At 35.9% G+C, this 6654-nt stretch overlaps 1 protein-coding gene across 3 annotated transcripts in view; it reads right to left on the minus strand.

The window, feature by feature from the left end:
* Positions 1 to 6654, minus strand: part of ST18 (ST18 C2H2C-type zinc finger transcription factor) — a 113733-nt gene that overhangs the window by 71266 nt on the left and 35813 nt on the right. The gene's annotated exons all lie outside the window — the stretch shown is intronic.

Raw genomic sequence — 6654 nt, forward strand, 5'->3', positions numbered from 1 at the left:
CTGTGGAACCTGGGACTAAGGGTTTAGGGTTAGTTGTTGGCACTAATGAAAACAGCCTGTCCATTGAATCTACTAACTGTGAGGATTCCATTTTACTGCTTATCAGAAGAGTTTAAAAAAAAAAAATCATCTTTAATCTTGAGTAAGCATATGTTAATCTGTGCTTTGCTTGGCACTACATTAAATATCCAGGAAGGGATGAAACAAGATTTGCACTGGTTTGCTAATCCTAAGAAACAGCTAATGTGAAAAATATACCACCAGACACAAAAAAACATGTCCAGTATGGATAAATCACAAGGTTTTTCAAATAGTTGTTTGCTACCCAAATTGCTTATCTCTGCCGCAGTTACGCACCAAACTTGAGATGCCACATCCCAAGCTTTGACCTGAAAGAGAAAAGCATAAAAGGAGGGGCAAGCTAGGAACATTCTGTCAACCCATCTCCAGTCACACACACACACACACACACACACACACACACATTTAAAAAAAAAAAAAGGTGAAAAGATGTTACCTGGCATTCTGCCTTCTGATTCTCACCCATTTGGCACACAGAACAAACAAATAAAAGGAGGAGAAATAAGATTGGATTTCACAAAAATGGACAACAGTTTATCTTTACTCCTGTCCTCATGATTTTATTTGGAAATGCTCCTGAGGGCGGCCCTTTCAAAACAGATTTCCTACATATAGCTCACTCAGAATTAATGCAGATCACTCTATGTGCTGAAGTTAAGACAAACATTCTTTTGGCAAGATCCAGAAAAACCAGAGGGTTTAGCCCACAGTGAATCTGTGAGAGATATTTATTAAATGCCCTTTGAAGAAAAATGCAAGAGATTTAGAAGCAAAGATCCAGAATAGAGAATCTTAGACTCAGAGTATTTGAGATATTACTTACTCCATCACAAAAAAAATGATTGAATACTCAATAATATTATCAAATAAACAAAAGTCTTAAATTGTTCTCTCAAGAATATCAATGCAAAGATGGTGGCCCATTCATAAAATATGATTATAGTTGTATATGAATTCTTGAACTTAGAACAGTAGATTAAAAAAACTTCAGAGGGGAAGAAAAAAGGGGCGCTATTCCTTCTAGGAAAAACAAAAGACTCTGGAAGGAAAGATAATCCAAGAGGGTTACAAATCTCTCAAAAAATTATCCTGATGAAGAGAACAGTGAAGTTCCCAAACAAATTAATTTCCCTTTGCAAAATCTCTCATGAGCCCAAATTTAAAGTGACCCTGTACAGAAGATGGAGCAAAAGAGAATACAACCAGATGACTATGGGAGCAAAAACCTGCCTTTATATGGAGACTGTCGAAAGTGGAAACCTACATCTGCTGGTTTGTCACGGAAAAGCCTACAACATGTGGTTATGATATAATAGGAGTAGGCATAAAGAACCAGAACTACCCTTAGCACTAGTCTTCTTTGTCAAGGAGACTGACCTCAGAAGGAAGAGGGACAGAGAAACATATCAAAAAGGAGACATTCCCTAGGTATGTGAGGTGAGATTAAGAACTTCTCCAAACTAGTTAAAGTCTCCAGAATCAAGTGAACTTGCATCAAAGATGCTCAGAAAATATATAAGACCACTAAACTATTACCTCAAACCAAGAAGAGTGGTTCCTGGCAAATATCATTCAGATATTAAAGCAGGGAAGAAAAGTGGATTCTAAAAACCAATTTAAGCATACCATTGGTTCTGGGAAAGAGACCAAGAAAGTTTATCAAAACAAAGATTTGTCAGTACCAGAAAACATTGATCAATAAGATCTGGGTGGCAACTAGTTAAAAAGAACTGGTCTGTCAGAAAATTTCTTTCTTTGGGGCGCCTGGGTGGCTCAGTCGTTAAGCGTCTGCCTTCGGCTCAGGTCATGATCCCAGGGTCCTGGGATCGAGCCCCGCATCGGGCTCCCTGCTTCTCCCTCTCCCACTCCCCCTGCTTGTGTTCCCTCTCTCGCTGTCTCTCTCTGTCAAATAAATAAATAAAATCTTTAAAAAAAAAAAAAAGAAAATTTCTTTCTTTGATGCTTGACAAATGAGGCTGAACATTTACTACCCATAACTTATTCTTGTTAATACTGTTATCCAAATTTACTTATAAAGACAAGTATCATTCTCAAAATCATGTATCTGGTAATCAGTGGGGCTGATATTTGAATCCCAGGCTGCTGGACCCCAAAGCTCATGCTCTTTCCTACGTTTACCAAATTATAACAATTAATTTGGTTAATTTCCACACGCATTTGACAACTGAGTGAATACCTGGATCAACCAGCCACCTCTCTAACTGGAAAGGAGCTGCCTATCACAGCGCTTTGCCCAATGATTGAGGAGCAGATAAATAGGACACTCATCAGATCTAGAGATAATACTGAGTTGCAGCAATGGAATCATGTTGCAAATGTAATTAAGACCCCCCAAATGTCCATAGTCTGGAGTAGCAGTGTGTACCTAATGAGATGACACTTAATGGTAGTAAAAATCAAGTTCAGTGTTTAGGTCCAAATAAGAACTGTGCAAGGATGAAGGGGATATGTAAGGTTTTATCAAAAGTACAAATTTAGCTTAAAAATTGTATTTGATACTGTGTATAAAGTTTCTTAAGGAATATTATCTGTGTAATCTGAGAAAAATAATTGAATTTTTTTGAAAACCAAATTCCTTATCCCTCAAATACGGGTAATAATTTCTATATCATATGTTGTGGATAGAGAAGATAACATCTGTCCTTGTAGTGACTAAAATAGGTCAAGATAGAACTGTTCTGACTCCCGGTTCAGTGCTCCTTGGACTCCATCAACACCAGGCTAATGCTGCCACAATGCAACATCACAAACTCTCTCCCTAGCACACTGTACAGATTTATGCATGCTTGTATGTCCATAAATGCATTCTAATTTTTTACATAGTATTTATATTTACATAAGTTACATGAGATTTATACATAACATTTGCTTTAAATCTCACATTCTGTGCATTTCTCCATTGCCATGGCCCAGGAAGCATTTGGAGCTAAAATGAAAGGCTTTATAATAAATATTACCCTTTGTGTGTGCATGGAAAATGGTCCCTTTCCCTAGTTTTCCCTAAGGGCACACTATTTTGGCTTTATTGTGACACTTCACTGTGACACTGCAGTGAGGGAAAGCCATGCTTTACATGTCACTGAAAGAAATGCCACAAAATGCTAACATATCTTCTCAAGGTTGCCAGAAATAATTTCCACTGGGTTGTGTTTTCCCATCTGTGGAGCTCTGAAATGTTAAGGAAATAAATGAGCTCTATTATCTATATTTTTCTAGTAGATGAGAAAGAAAGAGAAAAAATACACTCAGCCCTGCATTTATTGTTCTATTCAATCAAACTGTTGCTTTAAACATCCAGAGTCCTCGAGGGAACTTTATCAATGCACCAAATACCTTTAAACACCATATTTCATATCTGTGGTTTTGATTTTATTAAAATATCTTTAAAGATCTGTATTTTTACTTGAGAGAAATTTTTGGTTACATAATTGAGAAATGCTTTCATTTAGAAACTCAGATTCTAATTTGAAAATGGTATTCCCTTTGATGACAACATATGGCTGAAATTTTACTCAAAACAATGATTGAGAAAAACAACAATTAGCTAACATTAATGATAGACTCAATGCTGGAAGTATGTTTAGAAGTCAAGGTCATTGACCTTTCAGATTTCAAAAAAGAATACAACAAATTAGGGAACTATGAATCCCCAAAATCTGTCCAATAAATACTGGGCTCTACAGTTTCAGTTTATTTTCCACAGTAATAAATTCTCAATGCAAGTTATAAAAAGACATGCAACAAAATAAAAAATGCAGGTTCAGTATAGATATACTCTGAGCACACACCCCCAAAGAATAAAATAGAAAAAGCAATGAAAGTTATGTATCCCTGAGCCTAAGGAAATTATTTATATGCTCCATTTCTGTGGAATATTCATAGTGGGTATTCCTACAGATTTCTTTTAATTAGGAAGAATACCAGAGACTTGTGGAAAGGAACCAAGAAGTATGAATTTGAATTAAGATGATTGGCAGAAAAAAACAAAGGTATAATGATTGAAAAAGAAAAAAAAATTAAACTATTATTATTTTCAGAGACATGATTTTATTTAAGGGAAATTCAAAAGATTCTACAGATAAAATATTAAAAGAAGGAAGCAAATATAATGATGTCATTTAAAATTATTTGAACTTCTATAAACCATCAATAAAAAATTAGGAAAAAAAACATTTATAATGCACAGAAATATAAAATGCTTAGGAATAAACCTAACAAAAGATGCATAAAATTTATACAAAAAATTTAAAGAAAATTAAAGAACTAAATAGAGAAATATAAGATGTGCATGGAATAAAAGATTCAGTATTGCAAGATTTCAGTTCTCCCCAAATTTGTTAGATTCAACGCAATCTCAAACAAAATTCCAAGAATAATTTTTTCAAAATTAACAACTTAATTCTAAAATTTGTATGAAAATGAAAAGAACTAAGAACAGCATAAACCATCTTGAAGAAAATAACAGAGTTGAAAGACTTATAGTTTTTAATGTCAAAGTTTATCACAAACCTATAGTACTTGACATAGGGTGCTATGGTGCAAGCATAAACAAATAGACCAATGAAACAGAATAGATGTTCCAGCCATTGGGTCCAGAAATAGGCTCACACATATACGGTCAATTTTTGACAATGGTGTCATTGAGAAAAGGGTTGTTTCTTCAATGAATGTCACTGAGTCAACTAGGTATCTATCTGAAAAAAAAAAGTTTTGACGTCTACCTTATAGTATATACAACAAACAATTCCGGAAGAATTATAGATTTAGAAGACTAACAAGACAGTAGAAAAAGTAAGCCACCGAATAGGAGAAGGTATTTGCAGTTCGTCTTTATTTTAAAAAAAAGGTACATACAGAATATATAAAGAATTCTTGCAAATAAATAAGAAAATGACAATCAATTTAAAAAGTGGGCAGGCACTTACAAAAGATCAGATACACAAATGAAGAGGTGTTCAGGCTCTTTCAGCTCCAGAGAAATGCAGAAATAAATATTGGCTCCTTGGCTAATAAAGTGATAACCATAAGTGGAATCCTGTAAAACTTCTTCCTTCCCATCACCAAAATAGTAAATCCAAAATCTTATTTTCTAGAAGGAATAGTAAAGATTAGTGCCATCCTTAAACTTAGAGGATGAATGTCAGTGGTTCCTATAATTTTTCCATTAAATTTACCATTGCAGACCCTAATAAGAATGTTTCTGGTGATTAATAGCAGACTATCACAAACTCAAACAAATAATAGTTCTAACCACAGCAGCTAGACCAAAGTATGGAATCTTTGTTTTAGCAGATTAAGACAGATGCAAATATGTATTTTGAAGTCATTGACATGGCAAATATGTTCTTTCCCATCTCTATCAGAGAGCAGAACCAAGACCAGCCAGTATTCCAATGATAAGGAAAAGAGTGTAGATGTAAAGTCTTGCTGAAGACTGCACATTTTGCTGCCCTTGATTATAATGCAGCCTGAGTAATCCAGACATCCCACAAAATATCACATTGGTAAATTATGTTGATGACATTATATTAACAAGAACAGATAATCAGAAGCAGCAAGTATTCTGGAGTTTTGGCAAGACATCTATGTTCCAGAGGGTGTAAGATAAACCAACAAAGATTCAGGGGCACACCACATCAGTGAAGTTTTTAGGGGCTCAGTGGACTGGAGCATTCTGTATGTTCCCATTTATAATTAAGGACAAATTATTGCATCTCACACTTTCTACACTTAGACAGAAGCACAATGCCAGATTAGCCTCTTTAGGTTTGGGGGACAGCATATTCCACATGTGGGAATATTATTTGGAACCATGCACTGAGTGACAAGGGGGTTGGAAAGCTTTGAAAGGGCTGCAGAGCTGATCCAGGCTACCTTGAGATAGCCTTGCTGGTTGGACATAAAACCCAATAGAGCCTATGGTATGTTTAGAGGTACCTGTGGTAAAAGAAAATGATACTTATGGAGTTTATGGCAATATCTAATGGAAGAATCACAACACAGATCCACAGTCTTCTGGAGTAAGACCATGATATTGCAGCAAAGAGTTATAAATTACTTGAAAAACAGCTCTAGCAGAAATAGAATCCCTGACCTTGAAACCAGAGCTGGCCATCATGAACTGGTTTCTGTTAGATCTACCAAGTTATGATGTCAAGCATGCCTAGAAGTAATCCATCATAAGATGAAAGGTCCAGTATTAGGCTGAAGCAAGTCTAGAGGAAACAAGCAAGATGAATGAATAGGCCTCTATGACATCCACCACTATGGTGGCAGTACCTCACCCCCAGCTGCCACTGATGAACCTGAATATCAGATACAAAGGAAGAAAAGGAATGAACTTGATTTATAAGTGAGTTGGCTCAGCATCTGAGTGCAATCTGAAAATAGGCTGCTGGTCACCACTTAAGAATGGCTCTGAAACCTCACACCAATCAGAATGGCTAGAATTTACAAGTCAGGAAACGACAGATGTTGGCGGGGATGCGGAGAAAGGGGAACCCTCCTATGCTGTTGGTGGGAATGCAAGCTGGTGCAGCCACTCTGGAAAAC

The sequence above is a fragment of the Leptonychotes weddellii genome, chromosome 4, assembly GCF_054177405.1.
Source record: "Leptonychotes weddellii isolate Sample4059 chromosome 4, ASM5417740v2, whole genome shotgun sequence".
Taxonomy (NCBI): domain Eukaryota; kingdom Metazoa; phylum Chordata; class Mammalia; order Carnivora; family Phocidae; genus Leptonychotes; species Leptonychotes weddellii.